The following is a 20,627-nucleotide window of genomic DNA, read 5'->3' as shown; positions in this document are numbered from 1 at the left end:
TCAAAGTTTTATTTATTTATTTGTTTTTAAAAAAGTTTTTTTTTTTTTAAGTTTATTTATTTTGAGAGAAAGAATGAGCGAGCAGGGAAGGGGCAGAGAGAGGAGGAGAGAATCCCAAGCAGGCTCTGCACGGTCAACACAAAGCCCAATGCAGGGCTTGAACTCCTGTACAATGAGAGCATGACCCAAAGTTTAACCAAGAGTTGGATGCTTAACCAACTGAGCCACCCGAGTGCCCCTGAGTCAGAGTTTTAAATGTTTGCTTTCTTTCTAGTTATTCAGAATTGTGTGTTAAGAAGTCCAAAACCAATAGTGACAAAAAGACAATGCTCTGGCCATGTATTTGGACTTTTTTTTTTTTTTTTTACCATGATGATAACACTTATCACCCTATACCTTCTGTCAGATATTTGTATTTAAGTTCCATAATTTATATTCTAATTAATTACATTTTTGAATAGATGGTTTTTAAGCCCTGAAAAGTAATTTTTAGGTTGTGTGTTGGGTGAGATACGGCATCTACATATTGATTCCCTGAACTCTTCAGTTGTAACCAACATCACCTCTAATGACTACTTGTCACCAAAATAATAAGAAAAGCACTGAATTTCTAATTCAGTCATCCTAGTACTTTACCCACAACTATAAATATTTGGTACTTGATGAACTTCCATAGATTAATTCTTTAAAATTTTTTTTCTACAGATTGGATTTACTAATTAGATAAACATGAAATTTTATTTAAAATATTGCCTTAAGGTAAAGGCTAACTTCTATTCAATGTGCTCCCCCAGAGGAAGGCAATTTTGTGTGATCACTCCACAGTCTACACTTGGGAGGGATTCCTTAGAGTTATGACAGTGACTGGAAGCTGAGTGGTGATTCCACAGAGATAGTGGGAGAGGAAAGGGAAGATGATTCTACCAGATGGGTATATAAAAGACAAGTTCATACATGAAAATGGAAATTCCAATAAAATATGTATTGTAGTGGCATAAAATCCTTCCTTACCGGAAAACCAAGCTGCACAGGAAATTGCTACATATTACAAAGCTTTTGCACATGTTTTCACTGATTGATATTCACAGTAACACTGTGAAATTGCAATGTCAGGGATGGCTGTTCCAGCTTTCACATGAAGAAATTATTGCTCAGAAAGTTTAGTGCTCACTTCAATTCACATGGCTAGACCTTCAACAAACATCTGTTAAGTATTCATTTGAGGTCAGATGATGCGTTAGACTCCAGTGTGACAAATACTACCCCTATCTTTACAGGCTTAGATGAGGGAAGAAACCAAAACCTGAATTCCTGAGAATGAGTTGTTGACATGGGCAAAGCTAACTGGTCTTTCCAACCCCCAGAAAGGCATCATGGTACTAGGTTCTTTAGAAGGCAGTTGATCAATGAGTTGAAAATGAGGGATTTGGGGGGGGCGCCTGGCTGGCTCAGTTGGAAGAGCATTCAACTCTTGATCTTGGGGTCATGAATTTGAGCCCCACATTGGGCAGAGCTTACTTAAAATGATGATAAAAAAAGAAAACAGCAAGTAGCTTGGCTCAAAGTCTACATTAGAAGCCCCAAACAATGCAACTAGGTGACTAACCCTTGTTCCACCCTATAAGACTCGAAAGATTGAACCAGAGAGGTTTCCAATTCAGGAACACAGGTTGATAAACTGAAAATGAGGAACAAGTTAAAGTCTACATACTTAAGTATGAGACCTCACAGCCTCATCCCCTATCCCATTCCCCAAATATTGGCAGTCAGGCTCATACCTTTAGGCAAGAGATTAAAAGATCCTTTTTGGAACTTCTGTACTGTAAAGGAAACAACAAAACTAAAAGGCAAAAGACAATGGGAGAAGATATTTGCGAATGATGACATATCAGATAAAGGGTTAGTATCCAAAATCTATAAAAAAATTTAGCAAACTCAACACCTGAAAAACAAATAACCCAGTGAAGAAATGGGCAGAAGACACAAATAGACACTTTTCCAAAGAAGACATCCATATGACCAACAGACAAGGATGCTCAGTGTCACTCTTTATCAGGGAAAGACAAATCAAAACCACTTGAGAAACCACCTCACACAGGTCAGAGTGGCTAAAATTAACAACCCAGGAAACAACAGATGTTGGCGAGGATGTGGAGAAACGGGAACCCTCTTGCACAAGGCGCAAACTGGTGCAGCCAGTCTAGAAAACAGTGTGGAGGTTCCTCAAAAAATTAAAAATAGAACTACCTTATGACCCAGCAATAGCACTACTAGGAATTTATCCAAAGGATACAGGAGTGCTGATGCATAGGGGCACATGTACCCCAAAGTTTGTGGCAGTGCTTTCAACAATAGCCAGATCATGGAAAGAGCCCAAATGTCCATCAACTGATGAACTGCTAAAGAAGATGTGGCTTATATATACAAAGGAATACTACTTGGCAATGAGAAAGAGTGAAATCTTGCCATTTGCAACAACGTGAATGGAAGTATAGGGTATTATGCTAAGTAAAATAAGTCAGAGAAAGACATATGTTTTCACTCATATGTGGAACTTGAGAAAGAACAGAAGATCATGGGGGAAGCGAAGGGGAGAAATAGTTTCAAACAGAGAGGAAGGCAAACCCATAAGAGACTCTTAAATACAGAGAACGAACTAAGGGTTGATGGGGGTTGGGGGGGAGAAGGGAAAATGGGTGATGGGCATTGAGGAGGGCACTTGTTGGGATGAGCACTGGGTGTTGTATGTAAGTGATGAGTCACAAGAGCACACTATACACTATATGTTAGCTAATTTGACAATAAATTATGTTAATTCATGAAAGATATGAAAAAAAAAAAGATCTTTTTTAGGAGAACAACTCCAAGAGAAAAAGTCCTACAGATATATTTGGAGGGTCCACCAACAAAAAAATTCTCAGTTGGCAATCCTGTTAATTACAGTAAAGCCAAGTCAGTAACATAATTTTTCACCAGGAAACTACACAGACACCAACACATTGTACATATAGACAACACATTACCTCTCATTTTAACAGTTGAGGATCAGCAGACATTTGAGGAAAGATTCTAACATGAAGAAAAAAGATCAAATGGGAAAACATTTTGAGGAAACTGATAATTCAGGAAATGGTGGGAAAGAACTTCAGAAAACATTGAATCTTCAGACAAGATTATCTTGCTTGTATGAAATATGAACAAAATACTATCTTTAAAGTGGATTGTTGAGGGAACAAGAACACGTCTTGGAAATTAAAAATATGATAGCTCAAATTAATCACTCAAATTCTAGAAGGTAAGTTAAGGGTAAGCTCTCGGCAGATAGAACAAAAGGACAAAAGATGGACCATAGAAGGGAAATAGAAAAATTAGAAGAACAATCCAGGAAGTCTAACATACAGCAAGTGAGGATTCAAGGAATTAATAAACAATGGAAGGAAAAATATTAAAAACGCATACAAGACAGTTTCCCCAGACTGGATGGCACGAATCCAAATGAGAATGCCATGAATATCCTGCACAATAAAGGAAAAATAAAAGCCCAAAACAGACCGCATCATTGTGAAATTTCATTACACTAAGGATGAAGAGGAGATTCTAAAAACAATAGCATCAGGCTCTTCAACATCACTGAAAGTTAAAAGGCAAAAGAGAAATACCTCCAGTTTTGCCCAGAATTTTATCCCCAGCCGAAGACGAATCTGACCTGCAAAATTTAAAAGTTTTGTCCTAGCTCTTCCTTTTCTGGAAGCTATTAAAAGCACATGCTCCAGCAACACATCAGAGGAAGGAAAAAAGCAGGAATTGGAAAGATAAGAAATCAAGGAAAACAGAGGATCCAACAGAGGAAAGAGTCAAACAGCGGCAGCTGCTCTACAACATCTAGGTCCCCTCCCAGGAGCTAGGTCCCCCAAGAGCTATTTTATCCGTGGACAACACTTTACACCAAAGTTCTCTGTACCAGAACCTGTCTCAGTTCTAATGGAGCTCATATGAGATGAGAATATTTTTTCTTGTGTATAGCAATACTTTATATCTTCAAATATCAGTTCTCCCAATGCTAATATTCTGAGGTTATTCAGCTATGTTCATATGGTGGGGTTTCATCTTATGATCAGTTTCCTGAGAATGCACCATGTATCAACGTTATGTGGACTACTCAGAAAAGGCCAGAATATTACAAGTGGAGTCTTGTTTTAGACCTATTGTGTCTTTTTTCTTTTTAACAGCTTTGTTAATGTGCAATGGACTTAAACTACACATTTTTAAGTGTACAATTTTATAACTTTTGATGTGTGTGCATTCCCATGAATCATCACCTCTGTCTTGATAATGAGAATATTTATCATTCTCAAAAGCTTACTCTGGGCTCTTGGTAATCTCTCCTACCCACCTTCCCCTCTCTTCGCCTCTGTCCCATATCCAGGGAACCTCTTGTGTTGGTGTCCTGGGGTTGCCATAACAATTACACAAACTGAATGACTTAAAACAGAAGTTTATTCTCTCACAGTTCTGGGTCCCAGAAGTCTGAAACCAAGATGTCAGCAGGGCCATGCTCTCAAGAGGCTTTAGGGGATAATCCATTTTTTGTTTCTTTCAGTTTCTGGTATCTTTTGGCTTTCTTTGATTTGTGGCCAATTACTGTAATCTTTGCCTCTGGTCACATTTTGACCTTTTCTCGGGGTCTTTCTCTCTTTTGTCTGTCTCAAAATTTCCTCTGCCTTCCTCTTATGAGGACACTTGACGTTAAATTAAAATCCCACCTAGAGGGGACCTGGGTGGCTCAGTCAGTTAAACATCTGACTCTGGATTTTAGCTTAGGTTACGATGTTATGCTTCTTCAGATCAAACCCCATGTCGGGCTCTGCACTGACAGAGCAGAGCCTCCTTGGGATTTTCTCTCTCCCCCTCTCTCTCTCTGCCCCTCCCACTCTTGTGCTCTCTTTCTCTCTCTCTCAAAATAAATAAATAGGGGCACCTGGGTAGCTCAGTCGATTAAGTGTGCAACTTTGGCTCAGGTCATGATCTTGCAGTTCATGAGTTTGAGCCCCACGTAGGGCTCTGTGCTGACAGCTCAGAGCCTGGAGCCTGCTTCAGATTCTGTGTCTCCCTCTCTCTCTGTCCCTCCCCCTCACATGCTCTTTCTCTCTCAAAAATAAACATTTTTAAAAAATTAAATAAATCAATTTTTAAAAATCCCACCTGGGTAATCCACAATGATCTCCTTATCTCAAGATTCTTTTTTTAAAAAAATTTTTTAATGTTTATATTTTGAGAGAGAGAGAAAGAAACAGAGTGCGAGTGGGGGAGGGGCAGAGAGAGAGGGAGAAACAGAATCCGAAGCTGGCTTCAGGCTCCCAGCTGTCAGCACAGAGCCTGACAAAAGGCTCTAATCCACAAACCCTGTGATCATGACCTGAGCCAAAGTCGGACACTTAACCAACTGAGCCACCCAGGCCATACCCTTATCTCAAGATTCTTAATTATATCTGCCAAGACCCTTTTTCCAAGTAAGTTAACATTCACAGGTTCTGGATGTGAACATATCTTTTGGAAGCTACCATTCAATCCACTCCACCACTAATTTGCTTTATGTCATAGATTAGTTTGCATTCTCTAGAATTTTCTATAAATAGAATCAAACCTTCTATTTTGATTCTCAAAATATGGTCTATTTTGAGAGGGAGGTGTGGCTTATTTCATTTAGCATAATTAGTTTGTTTCTTATTCATATTGTTTCACGCATTAGTAGTTCATTCTTTTCTATTGCTGAATAGTAATTCATTGTTTGGATTATACCACAATTTGTTTATTCATTCACCAGTTGATAGACATTGGGGTTTTCAGTTTTGGTCTAATACATATAAAGCTGCTATGATATTCTCATACAAGTCTTTGTATGGACATATGCTTTGATTTATCTCGGGTAAATACCTAGAAGTGGAATGGTAGGCATATGTTTTTAACTTTTTGGGAAATTGCGAGTCAGTTTTCCAAAATGACTGTACTATTTTTCACGCCCAGCAACAGTACATGAGAGTTCCAGGTACTTCACATCATTGGCAGCACTTGATGTGGACAGTCTAACTTTTGCTATTTTTTTTTTAATGTTTTATTTATTTCTGAGAGAGAGAGACAGAGAGCAGTGCAGGGTCAGAGAGAGAGGGAGATACAGAATCTGAAACAGGCTCCAGGCTCTGAGCTAGCTGTCAGATGCGCGGCTCAAACCTACAAACCGTGAGATCTTGACCTGAGCCAAAGTCGGATGCTTAACCGACTGAGCCACCCAGGCACCCTGATTTTTGCTATTCTAATAGGTATGTCATGGCAGCTTGTTTTGATGTTAATTTGCCTAACTGTAATGATTAGTGATGCAGAACATCTTTTCATGTGCTTATATGCCCCCTGGTATACCTTCTATGGTGAAATGTTTATTCAAATCTTTTGCCCATATTGTCATTAGGTTGTTTTCTTATTGAAGTTTGATATTTCTTTATATATTCTGGATATAAGGCTTTTACATTTGGTTTCTAAATAATTTATTCTAGTCTGGTTTCTCTTTTCATTCTTTTAACAATGTATTTCAAGTAGTAGATGTTCTTAATTTTGATAAAGTCCAGTGTATCAAGTTTCTTTTATGGATCATGCTTTTGGTATCATATCCAAGATCTTCCCTAACCCGAGGTCACAAATATTTTCTCCTATATTTTCTCAGAAGTTTTATAGTTTAAGTTCCTACATGTAAACATATAATTCATTTTGAGTTAATTTTCTTCATTGAATATGGCACAAAGTATGTGTAAGAAGTTTGTTTTGTTTTGTTTTGCAGTGGATACACAATTCTTTTCAGTGCCATTTATTTAAAAGCTCTATTCACCCTTATGTTCACTGAAGCATTAACTACGATAGCCAAGATATGGAAGAAACCTAAAAGTCCATCTCTAGATTAATATATAAAGGAGATATGATATGTGTGCATACACACACACACACACACACACGCACAATGGAATATTACTCAGCCATAAAAAAAAGAATGAAATCTTGCCATTTGTGACAGTATGGATGAACCTAGAGGGTATTATACTAAGTGAAATAAACCAGACAGAGAAAGACAAATACCATATGATTTCATTTATATGTGGAATCTAAAAAATAAAATAAATGAACAAAACAAACAGACTTGTATAGGAAACAAACTGATGGTTGCCAGAAGGGCTATAGGTCAGAGGGTAATCAAAATAGGTGAAAAGAATTAAGAGATACAAACTTCCAGTTATCAAATAAGTCACAAAGATGAAATGTACAGCATCGGGAATATACTCAATAATATTATAATAGCTTTGTGTGGAGACAGATGGTAACTAGACTTATGGGGATAATCTCATAATGTATAAAAATATCAAATTACTATGATGAACACCTGAAGCTAACAAGATGTTGTATGTCAATTATACTTCAACAAAAGATAATAAAAGACTATCCTTTTTCTATTGAATAGCCTTTACACCTTTGTCTAAAATAAGTTGATCATAAATGTATTTGTCTAGTAAGGACCCTGTTTTGTTACATCAAATTGGTTTGTCTCTCTTATATCAACACTACACTGTCTTGATTACTGTATCTTCATAATAAATCTTAAAGCCAGATAGTGTAAGTCTTCCAACTTTGTTCTTTTTCAACGTTGTTTTGGTTATTCTAGTTTGCATTTCCATATAAATTTTAGGATAAGCTTGTCAATTTCTACAAAAAAGCCTTCTGGGATTTTGTTGTGATTTAATTGAATCCATCAGTCAATTTGGGGAGAATGACTTCTTGCCAGTCTTTTTTTTTTTTTTTTTATTTCTAGGAGAGAGAGACAGCGTGAGCAGGGGAGGGTCAGAGAGACAGGGAGTCACAGACTGAAACAGGCTCCAGGCTCTGAGCTGGCAGTCAGCACAGAGCCCGACGCGGGGCCCAAACCCACAAACCGCGAGATCATGACCTAAGGGAAAGTCGGACGCTTAACCGACTAAGCCACCCAGGCGCCCCAACTTCTTGCCAGTCTTGAGTCTCCTGAACCATGAACACAGTGTATCTCTCCACTTACTTCAATCTTCTTTAATTTCTCTTAGCAATATTTTGTGGTTTTTTAGTATACAGGTTTAGATATCTTATATCAGTTGTCTCTAAATATTTCATATTTTTTATTTTATAAATGACATTTTAAAACATTTTCAGCATTTTTTAAATATTTTTTTTAATTTTATTTATTTCTAGGAGAGAGAGAAAGACAGCGTGAGCAGGTGAGGGTCAGAGAGAGAGGGAGTCACAGACTCTGAAACAGGCTCCAGGCTCTGAGCTGGCAGTCAGCACAGAGCCTGACACGGGGCTCGAACCCACGAACCGCAAGATCATGACCTAAGTGAAAGTCGGACGCTTAACTGACTAAGCCACCCAGGCGCCCCAAACATTTTCAGTTTTTAATTGTTGCTAATATATACAAGAAGTACAATTTATTTTTGTATCCTGAGCTTGTATCCTACAGCCTTGCTTAACTTATTTATTTCACCCGGTAGTTTTTCTATAGATGCCTTATAATTTTCTACAAAGAAGTTCTTGTCATCTTTGAATAAAGACAGTTTTATTCTTTTCCAATCTGAATGCCTTATTTCTTTTTCTTGGTTTATTGCATTGGTTAGAACCTCCAACAAAATGAAAAGGAAGTGGAGAGAGCAGACATCTTGCCTAGTTCCTGATCTTAGGGCAAAACAGTCTATAACTATTAGATATGGTGTTAGCTGTAGACTTTTTATAGAAATTCTTTCATAGAAACTCTTTGAGGAAGTTCCTTTTAATTCCTACTTTACTGAGAGTTTTTGATCAGGAATTGTTGGTTGGTTATTCTTACCTAAGTTTGCACTTGAATTTGGAAGCCACTTGGTCAATTGTTTATTAAACATATAATCAATTAAAAACCTCATGGTCTTAATATGCCTTATGGCTAAATCAAAAAGCATTACTGAAGAGTAGGCTTAGTAGAATTTGAAGCCTAAAGACCCCTTCTTAATTTTTGGTTCTGCTATTTACTATTAGTGAGACGTTAGTCAAGTCCTCTAACCTAGCTCTAAGATTCAGTTTCCTTATCCTTAAATCAGTAATAACAAGGTAATGTTAATCAACCATACAAGATTGGCACTTGCATGAACCAGAGAAAGCACCTTCTTAAATTTTGCACCCTAAGTACCTAGTTTGCCTCATGCTAGTTTTGACCCTACCTTATGACATTCAATTCACTGTGTTCCTGGAAGTTACAGTATTCTTCAGCACTGTCACTCTGAACCTAGTTCTCACTCTCAGCTGGATTTTTTTGAAATATGACATAGTGGACAAAATCCTACATGTATGATTTCAAATGCCTTGAATCTGAATTGACATTTCAGCTCTGTTTTTTAAGAGCTGTGCGATCTTGGGCTAATTACTTAACTTTTCCAAACCTTACTTTCACAAACTACAAAATGAGTAATACCTGTTTTACCTGCCTTTTCAGGTGTTTTGAAGCTCAACATAATGATGAATGGACAAATACTTTAACTGCAAACCATCTCTCGACTATATAAAGTGTTAGTATGCCCACTCTGAGAGAAGATTGCTGCTGATGAATTCCTGTAAAGCCCAGTCACACTAAAGAAATGACACAAAAATGTTTCACATCTCCAAATGTATTGAGCCCTTTCCTTAAGTTGGTGAATCACGCAGTCATTCACAAACATATTCAAAGCGTAGATGATTGGTTTGCTCTCTATAAGGCCAAAAATTACATCTCAGAGTGAGCAACTTTGACTTGGCTTTCAAATGAATTTCATTTCATTCAAATTCTCTTTAATCAAGGTTCAGTTTATCAACAATAAAATGTATGTACCTTAAGTATTCTATTCCGTTCAGTGAGTTTTGACAATCGTATATATCCATGTAACACCCACACCAAATCAAGATATAGAACCTTTAACTTAACTCAGAGGGTTCCCTTAGGCCCCTCTGTAGTCAAATCTCCCATCCTACCCAAGGCCACCATTCTCATTTCTATTACAGAATATTAGTTTTTCTTGTTTTGGACTTCATACAACTGAATCATACAGAATGTAGTGTTTGAAAAACTTTTTATTTTTTTTCTGTTAAGTAAGAGTCTAGTTAAACAGGGCTCAAGCTAGGGTATATTCCCTTGCCTATTTAAAAGCAGAGGTCACTTAAGGTTTATATTTCCATTCACAGTTGTTATACAGTTACTTTCCAATCTTCCTGTTTATCAAAACCACCTAGAAGAGCAGTAAAAGACTGACTACTTGAGTGGGCAGTCAGGAAGCTTGGGTTTCAGTCTTTACTCCATGACCTTGAGCAAACTCTTAGCTGTAAGGTCTGGCCCATAGGAATTTTTAACTTTAATTTTAATGAAGGTCACTGTTAAAAATTTCTCATAAACATTTGAAACTAAATTTTCTGTTGAGGTGAGCTTTAGGGAAAATTAACATTCTCTTTAGACGTGTTCTGCTGGGCTCAGAACATTTAGATAGCCTGCATTGTATGTGGCTTCGTCCAAATTGGGATGACATTGTGCAGCCCAGATACCAGGCTGAAACATTTCTAAAAACAAGTCATTCCAATTCTGGAAAAATCCTATCATGGTTGACTCAAGGTGGGAAAGTAAGGGAGTGGAGATGAGGAGTTGAAGCCTGACTTCCTTTTTACTGTATGTATATCTGTTTGTGTCACTTAACAACTGAACTAAGCACATGTATTAATTTTTCAAAATTCTTTATTCTTTTATTTACTCTTTTTTTTAAGTCTATCCATTTTGAGAGAGACAGAGTCAGTGGTGGGGGGGGGGGGCGGGAAAGGGCAGAGACGGGGAGAGAGAGAATCCCAAGCAGGCTCCACACTGTCGGTGCAGAGCCTGACCGGGGGGAGTGGGGGAAGGGACGTGGGGGGGAGTGGGGGGAGGCGCTCAAATCCATGAATCATGAGATCATGACCTGAGCCAAAACTGAGACCCAGATGCCTAAATGACTGAGCCACCCAGGTGCCCTTAAATTTTCAAAATTTGTAAATAAAATTAAGAAATGGAGGTGAATTGAAGTGCACAAATGAGTATGAGTTCTGAGGCCTACAGGAGAGACTTGTCCTACATAAATCAGTTAAAATTATTTGGGAAACACTTGATAACCAGCAAGCATGGACCATGCCTGATGGCTGAGCTTAAATGATCATTTTCTGCTATCTCTTTTCCTCCCCTACCCACCTCATCATCACTTCCCAGTATTACTCACCCCTGTGCTCCAGGACATGATAATGTCATATGTGCCCAAAATACATCTGCTTCATGCCTTAGTGCCTCTCTTGCAGAGCTTCTGTGGCCCACCCACTCCACCTCTTGACCTGAGTAAATTCTTCCCTCTTCCTTCTCTCACTGCCATTCCTTTTTGGATGAGGACCCCTCCTCTGTTCCTGTGCTTATGACATAATATTACTACATAATTATTATGTAATATTGCTTTTTTTCTTTTAAATAGCTTGTTTTTTAGTATAAAAGTAACAGATGCTCATTGTAACATTTCAAATAATGGAGGTGCTTGTATATAAAAAGAACTTTCCTAAAAAAAACATTAAATAAAAAAATAAATACAAAAAAAGAACTTTCCTCTTGCCGACCTCCATTCCCATCTGGAAGGGTGACTTTCCATACTCAAGAAAAAATTGCTTAAGCAGAACTTGAGTTTATTTCCCTTTGCGAAAGTTTAAAATCACAGGAGTTTATAAAGCAACAAGTAAACGCTGCCCTTGGATTTCACCTTTACTTTCCCTCCCCAAACCATTGACAGTGTGCTATGTATCCCTCCATCCCCTCTTTCTATCCATTTCACAGAAATGCACATCCATTTGAGTGGCAGACACTAAAATACCAAAGCTCAAAGTGCTGTCATTCCAGATGCTCCCTTCCTCTTCCTCTGTGTCCTGCTTTAAGGGAGATTCTTTGTTTTTCAGAGCAAGGTTATAGACAGAGATGTCCACTGAAGATTAGAGAAGCAAAAGATTTCTCTGCATAAGAAAGATCTTGGAGAAGGAAAGAAAAGATCTGGAGGGTGGTGAGGAAAAAAGAAACTTGCATGAGCAGGGAGTTTTGAGGTAAGGGGGCAAGGGGAGAAATGGGGAGCAGCTGCTTTGAGGGTAGGACATTGAAGAGATATAGATATGTAAAGGGAATTTTTAGCAAGTTTTAACACTTTAATATAATTCCTCATTTACTATCGCAAGAGACTTTCAGTAAAGCTCACTGTTAGTTTTTAAGGCTTTAGGGTGTCATATTTGTGATTCTTGTGGAAGTATCTATAGGTCCATATGGATTCGGGGTGGAGTGAGTCTCCCTTGAAGCACATGGGCTGCATGGAGGAAGTTTGTGGAAAATCAAGGGACAAATTCAGGACACTATAAGGAAGGGAAGGGGAAGTGGGAATGAAAGTTGGGGATGCAGCAAACAAACATTCACTATGGTGGCCTTTGGGGCTGCTCCCATGTAACACCCAACGCCCATTATACTCAGCCTAAGCAAAGTTTGCCAGTTGACGAACCTGCCCACATATACAGAGCTTTTTCAAACTCCTAAATTTAAATTATTGAAATACTAATTCTTAACTAAGGATCATCAGACATCATCATAAAGCTCCAAAATGAAAGCAAGAAACTTTTAAAAACAATGACCCAGGAAGAAACAGAAATAACAGAGGAAAAAGGCAAAGAGGTAAAAGGTTCTGGCTGGTAATCTTGATGATTCCAGGGGCGCCTGGGTGGCTTAGTCAGTTAAGTGTCCGACTTCGACTCAGGTCATGATCTCACAGTTCATGAGTCTAAGCCCCGCATTGGGCTCTGTGCTGACAGTGCAGATTGCTTGGGTCTTTCTCTCCCTTTCTCTCTGCCCCTCCCCCACTCACTTGATGTCTCTTTCTCAAAAAATAAAAAAATAAACTTGAAAAAAACTTGATGTATGGTAAATTTAATAACAATAAAGAACAGAAATTTATAAAGAGGAACCAGAGAGAAGATTACCAAGGCCACAAGCTGATTCTTTATAAAAAGGGCAACAAAATTGTGAAACTCTAACTTGATGGACCAAGAAAATAAGAAGAGAATATAAGTTACAGAACACAAATATCAGAAATAAAAAGGAGTTATAGATCCTACAGACATTAAAAGGATAATAAGAGAATATAGTAAACAAATTTGTGCCAACATATTTGATAGTTTGGATGAAATGGACAAAGTAGAACTTAACAAAAATGACACAAAATGAGACAGAAAATCTGAACCTTCCTATATCTATTATTAAAGAATTTTAGGGGCACCTTAGGTGGCTTGGTCGGTAAAGCGTCTGACTGGCTCAGGTCACCATCACAGGGTTTGTGAGTCCTAGCCCCACGTCGGGCTCCGTGCTGACACCTCAGAGCCTGGAGCCTGCGTTGGATTCTGTGTCTCCCTCTCTTTCAGCCCCTCCACCCCTTGTGCTTTGTCTCTGTCTCTCAAAAACACAGTTTAAAAATAAAATAAATAATAATTAACAGTTTTTTAATAATAAATAAAGAGTTATATTGATTATAAGAACTTTCCCCACAAAGAAAGCTCCAGGCACATATTGTTTCAGTGATGATCTACAAGAAATTTGAGAAGGAAGTAACACTAATCAACCATTCCACTGAGTAGACAAGGGAACACTTGGAACTTATTTTGTGTAGCTGGTAGTACCTGAGTATCAAGAAAAAGGTAATTCTAGGGGCGCCTGGGTGGCTCAGTTGGTTAAGTGAGTGACTTCGGCTCAGGTCATGATCTCACGGATCGTGGGTTCAAGTCCCGCATTGGGCTTCGTACTGACAGCTCAGAGCCTGGAGCGTGCTTCAGATTCTGTGTCTCCCTCTCTCTCTCTGCCCTTCCCCCACTCAACCACTATCCCTTATGAATATAGAGGCAGAATACTTAAATGGTTAGATTCATTAAAAGATGGGCTAACAGTAGTTGAAATTTTTCTGAAAACAGTTCAATATATGGAAAGAGCCAAAACTAGGCAAAGAAGAAATGGTTGCCTCAGAAAGTGGTAAAGTGCAAGTAATAAAAACTTCAAAACTAACTGCAAAGTCCTAGACTGCTCCTAAACTTTTCAGAAGGGTTGAAACTATTCTTTCTAAACTTGCAAAAATGCTCCACTGACTCTGGGACAACAGTGTTTGGGGGTTTTTTTTTTTTTTTGGTTTTTGCTTTTAATTTTTTTTTACATTTATTTAGTTTTGAGAGACAGAGAGAGACAGAGCACAAGTAGGGGAGGGGCAGAGAGAGAGATACACACAATCCGAAGCAGGCTCCAGGCTCTGAGCTGTCGGCACAGAGACTGATGCGGGTTCAAGCCCATGAACCATGAGATCATAACCTGAGTTGGAGACAAGCACTTAACTCACTGAGCCACCTGGGCACCCAGGACAACAGTGTTTTGAATCATGGTAAACATCAGTATTTGTTTCACAGATATAGCTTTTTAAAATGATCAACTAACAGAGATTCCATTATGCAAACTATGAAGAATGAAAATGGTATGAAATATGCTTAATTTAGTAAGAAATCTATATTTTAAGAAAAATTAAAGGCTATTATAAACCCATGTACTTTTTTTAGTTGGAGGATACATAGTAGGCAAATACAACAGATATAAATACAAGTGGACCTTAGAGATACTGTAGGCTCAGTTCCAGACCAGTGCAACAAAGTATCACAATAAAAAAATAAAAACAAAAGTGGAGATTCAGTCCAGGCACCTTCTGTTCTTAGATTCAGCTCTTTATCGTAGGAGAAAGGCAAGACCAAGTGAGTGAAAATATTCACAGTATTGAGTGTAAAAAAAAAAAACAGGTTTCATACAAAACATCATATAAGACTTGATCCTATCTTTATGGATTATATTTGTGTGCATGGCCATGGTGGGGGGAGACTGTTCAAAAATATAAATAGTGATTGTTTCTGGTTCTTGGTATTATGGATGAGTTTTATTTTCTTCTTTTTGTTTGTTGCTATTTCTTTCTTTTTTAAAAAAGTTTTAATGTTTTTATTCATTTCTGAGAGAGAGAGAGAGAGAGAGACAGCGTGAGCAGGGGAGGATCAGAGAGAGAAGGAGACACAGAATCTGAAGCAGGCTCCAGGCTCTGAGCTAGCTGTCAGCACAGAGCCCAATGCGGGGCTCAAACCCACGAATGGTGAGATCATGACCTGGACCAAAGTTGGACACTCAACCGACTGAGCCACCCAGGCGTCCACTGTTTGTTGCTATTTATTAAATTTTATCTATTTATTTAGTTAGTTATTAAAGTTTAGTTATTTATTTTGAGAGAGAAAGAGATTGAGAATGTGAGTGGGAGAAGGGCAGAGAGAGAGAATCCCAAGCAGGTTCTGCACTGTCAGTGCAGAGCTCGATGCTGGGCTTGATGCAGGGCTTGAACCAGGAGATCATGACCTGAGCTGAAACCAAGAGGTAGACCGACACTCAAGTGACTGAGCTACCAGGGTTCCTCTACTTCCTGAATTTTAAAAATGATGATTAGGGTGCTTTGGTGGTTCAGTCGATTAAGTGTCTGCCTCTTGATCTTACAGTTCATATGTTCAAGCCCCACATTAGGCTCTGTGCTGACAGTGGGAAGTCTGCTTGAGATTCTCTCTCTCCCTCTCTCTGCCCCTCCCTGACTTATGGGCATGTGTGCATGCCCTCTGTCTCAAAATAAATAAATAAACTTTAAAAAATGATGATCTTTGTCATTTCTGTAACAAGAAAAAAAAATTAAAAATCATTAAAAAAAATAGTGTGATTCTTGTCTGTGGTATTGTTTATAAACCCTAGTCTGAATAATTCTTTGGTGGGTATGTTGGCAGCAAGTTTAAGCCTCAGGTAGCATGTTGGACTTGACTTCTTTGGAAATCCCTTTTTTTTAAAAAAATTCATTTATTCTTGAGAGAGAGAGGTAGAGAGCAACCAGGGGAGGGGGAGAGATAGAGAGAGAAAGAGATAGAGAGAGAGAGAGAAAGAGAGAGAATCCCAAGCAGGCTCCACGCTGTCAGCACAGATCCTGATGCGGGGCTGGAACCCATGAAATGTGAGATGATGACCTGAGCCGAAACCAAGAGTCAGACAATTAACCGACTGAGCCACCCAGGTGCCCCTGGAAATCCCTTCTAATCTAATTGTGATTTAATGTTTTTGTAGACATATGTGTTATACATATATGACTCCAAGTGTTAGTCTGTGTGTCTATCAATGAATTTTATGTCTTTTTATTTTGTGTTTTTGGTGCTTTGACATCTTGGGGCCTTGCTGACCCTTGAGAGATTGCCCCTCCCAGAGCTAGCCAATTTTCAGCATACTTTTCTTGTGCAAACCAACTAATGCAGAGCCCATACTCCCAAATACCTCCTTTATGGGCTCTTACATATTTCTCCTTCCCTAACCACCCCAGGACTAGCTACCAGGCAACTAGGAACTACCGTTGCCCCAGAGCCTTCTGAAATTATTCAAACTAGCCAATCCTAAACCTATTTATCCTGCCTTGCCCCATTTCTTCCCCAGATACCACAATAAAGGCTCCTGTGGTATTTTCCCCTCTCACTCTGTTTCTCTGTGTGGTCACTATGCACGGCATTCTGTACCTTCTGTTTCTAGGGATCTGTGGGCATGAATAAACTTCTTCTTGGGGTGCTTGGATGACTCAGTCAGTTGAGTGTCCAACTCTTGATATTAGTTCAGATTGTGATCTCATGATCATGGGACTGAGCCCCATGCTGGGCTTTGTTTGTGGGGCCTGCTTGAGACTCTCTCTGTCTCTGCTCCTCCCTTGCTCACACTCTCTCTGTCTCATAATAAATAAACATTAAAAAAGTAAGCCTCTTTTTTTCATGGCACTCATTTCTGTGTCTGCATGTCTCACTGTACTCAGTTAAAACAATTCCAATGCCTAGGTTGCTCAGTTGGTTAAGCATCCAACTTTGGCTCAGGTCATGAACTCATGGTTTGTGAGTTCAAGCCACACATTGGGCTCCATACTGACAACTTGGAGGCTGCTTGGGATTCTTTCTCTCCCCTCTCTCTATTCTTCCCCTACTTAACCTTGTGCACTCTCTCTCTCTCTCAAAAATAAATAAGGAACAATAATAAAAAAAAAAAACCGATAACAAATAAAAGAGAGGATTCATATTAAAAAAAATTCTCAAGAGCTCTTACAACAACAGTAACTCCATATACATGTACCTAGATTTCTCCTACTACTAAATTTGTTCAGAATAAGCAGAGTTAGATGAGATTTTGTTCTGGCAGCTATCTATCTTACAACCTATAAGCTGCTTTCCCCCAAATAGGATCTATTTTATTCTTCTCAGAGCAGAGTATCTACGTATTTACTCTATCTATTGCAGGGAGATGAATAATTATGACTTCTCCAAAAAGTCTTAACAAAGTCTCCAAAACCAAAACACCCAAATGGATTTAATATAATATTGGAGTAGAAAGTACAACAAAACCCAAAACACATAAACACACACACACACACACACACACACACACACACACACAATCAGGTAATATATCCTTAGAAACCTTTGAGCAGCCCTAGTTTTCAAACAAAGATCAGTTGGTCTAATAGTTTATCAATATCAAGAAAACTCTCCATTCCTTGTCAGTTGCCAGGCTGCCAGGCTCTTCTGAGCTTACGAAGTATCCTTACCCTGTAGATAGGCTGTTAGTCATCTGTACAATATTGGTTGATGGGTGCCATGAGACCCACTTATTCCAAAATGCCTTGGCCAATGACCTGCCCCAGCTTATCTGGCTTCAGTGTCCTAGTTGTAAACAATTATTTTCTTTAGAAGATCTTTATCAAAGTGTATTTAAATTATCTGAGAAGGGAGAAGTATTTTTTTTAAGATTTTATTTTTAAGTAATCTCTACACCCAATGTGGGACTCTGAAATAAAGAGTCACATGTTCTACCGACTGAGCCAGCAAGGTGCCCAATGGAGAAATATTTTTCTCCTATGGCAGCTTTCATGATTTTTAGCTACAGAAGATTCTAGTACCTGGCTTGCTGTAGAACTTTTGGGGAGTTTCTCAAGCCATATGGGTTTAGGGGATGGTTCTGCAAGCATATCCAGTCTTCTCTATGGGCATACAGCCATGAAGCAGTTTGTATGATCACCTTGGCAGACAACAAGATTGCCTCGGACAGGGCAGGTGTCTAATAAATATTTATTGCATGTTTAGTTGAATAGATAGGAGCTACACTATGTCAGTCATGGCTCTGTGCCATATAGACCAGAAACCAACACTAGTCACATCAATGAAGTAGAGAAAATCCTGGAAGGATATCAGTAACTCACAGAATGAAGGCAGGTAATCTGGTGGTAGAAAGTTGCAGAATCAAGGTAGCTCTGGAGACTCAGCACAAAACCCACAGGAAATTCATGGCTTGGGAACAATTTGGCCCTTGCACCACTACGGGCCTGATGACAGCTCTAATTTTCAGCATCCCCTCTGACCCAAGATTCAAAGTTTTGGGACTTTCAGGGTCTGAATGGCTGAGTTGAAATAATTTGCCCATGGGTAGTAAAAGAAGGATCTGAACTCGTCAACTGAAATGAAAGACTGCATACTGAGACTTGGTTTCCAAATGAGGCCAGAAAGGAAGATGGTAATATTAATGGGAAGGGGCCAAATTAGATATTATGCTGTGAACAAGGACAGATGTCAGCCACACTGACACTAAACTGAGAGATGAGGTAGGGCTGGGGCTGGTTGCTGGTCAAGGCTGAAGGAGAAGAAGGGTGTAGTTCTAGAGGAAGGAGAAGAACATGACCATTAGACACTGGGTGGCCAGGAAGATGGCAGAATGCCAGGGAGGGGATAACAGAATCTGGATGGGGAGGAGCAGAGAAAAGGTGTTTTGTGGTGTTCCTAGGCTAACATAGAACCTGAATAAATATGTGTTAAATAAACAAATGGAAATCTAAATCATGCTATTGAGATAGATATAAGTGACTGAAGTTCTCGTGGCTGGATGAGGTGGGGAGTGTGTCGCCACAGAGGTTGACTCATTCTTAGAGCCAGCCTGGCTAGTCATCCCAATTCCTTCTCCTGAGGCCTTTCCCATTCATTCTGGAGCAAGAAACTGCAAGCTGTTCCCTGGAAAGAGATGTGTGTTGGGAGGGGGGTGTAGGGGGGTGCAGAGGTGGATATCCTTTCTCTGCCTGAATCTGAAGAACAGGGAACATCTGTATCCAAAATGTCTATGGAGTCATCGCATTGGGCTTTCCCAGACTTTAGCCAGACTAGAGTGACTTTTCCTTTATCTTCCAAGACAGTATGCTTCTTTATTCTTTTATTTTATTTTTTGATGTTTACTTATTTATTTGGGGCGGGGGTGCAGAGAGAGAAGGAGAGAGAGAATTCCAAGCAGGCTCTGTGACAGTTCAGAGCCCGATCTCACAAACCATGAGAGCATGACCTGAGCCGAAATCAAGAGTCAGATGCTTAGCTGACTGAGCCACCTAGGTGCCCCTCAGGGAAATATACTTCTATCTCTAGGTTTTCAGGTGAGGAATCAACCCTTGATTTCTGCCAGTTACTTTCCTCCTTTTCCAGAAGAGTCTCCCTTCCTCCTCTCTTCCAGCAAAGCAGCATGGCCAAAATGGATTCTGAAGTCGTATAAATTTGGGTTTGATTCTCAGGTCTTCCCCTTATTTGATGGCTGTGTGACTTTGTCAAGCTTGCTCCTTCCTCTGTGAAATGGGGAAAATAATGTCTGTCTTGCTAGGGGCATCATGAATATTATGTTAAAGTGACACATACATTAAAAAAAAAAAAAAAAACCCAGGGCAGAGTGCCTGGCTGGCTCAGGCATTAGAACATGTGCCTCTTGATCTGAGGGTCATGATTTCAAGCCCCACGTTGGGCATAGAGCTTACTTAAATTAAATTAAATAAAAATTAAAAATTCTTGAATTAAAAACAAAACAAAACAACAACCACAAGGCAAGTTGTCCAAAAGATGTACAAAGGGCACCTGGGTGTCTCAGTCGACTGATCGTCTGACTCTTGATTTCAGCTCAGGTTGTGATCCCGGAGTTGTGAAACTGAGCCCCATATTGGGCTCCACACTCAACAGAGAACCTGCTTGGAATTCTCCCTCTCTCTCTCTCTCTCTCTCTCTCTCTCACTCCCTCTGCCTCTCTCCCTGCTCACACACACTCTTTCTCTAATTAAAATAAATAAGTAAATAACTGACTACTTATTAAAAAAACAAAAACAAATAAAACAAAAACAAACCTCAAAAGATGGATAAGAAATTCCAGATACCACCTCTTCTCTCAGTCTAGGCTTTTTAAACACTAGTTATTTTCTCTTTATGAAGAGTGTTAGCTTGTAGGCAGCCCCAAGGTTAAGACATATTATCTAGTGGATGTAAATAATAATTTTTGAGAAATAAAATATTTTATAATAGAGCAGAAATAATTCCTCAGGCACTATCAAAAGTTAAATAAAATTTCTCTTAAAAATCTCCCAATTCCTATTGAGCTTAAGGTT

Source organism: Hyaena hyaena, unplaced genomic scaffold (assembly GCF_003009895.1).
Source record: "Hyaena hyaena isolate Hyena2069 unplaced genomic scaffold, ASM300989v1 scaffold_434, whole genome shotgun sequence".
NCBI classification, from domain to species: domain Eukaryota; kingdom Metazoa; phylum Chordata; class Mammalia; order Carnivora; family Hyaenidae; genus Hyaena; species Hyaena hyaena.
The sequence above is the reverse complement of the archived record's forward strand: the minus strand, read 5'-3'. Positions refer to the sequence as shown.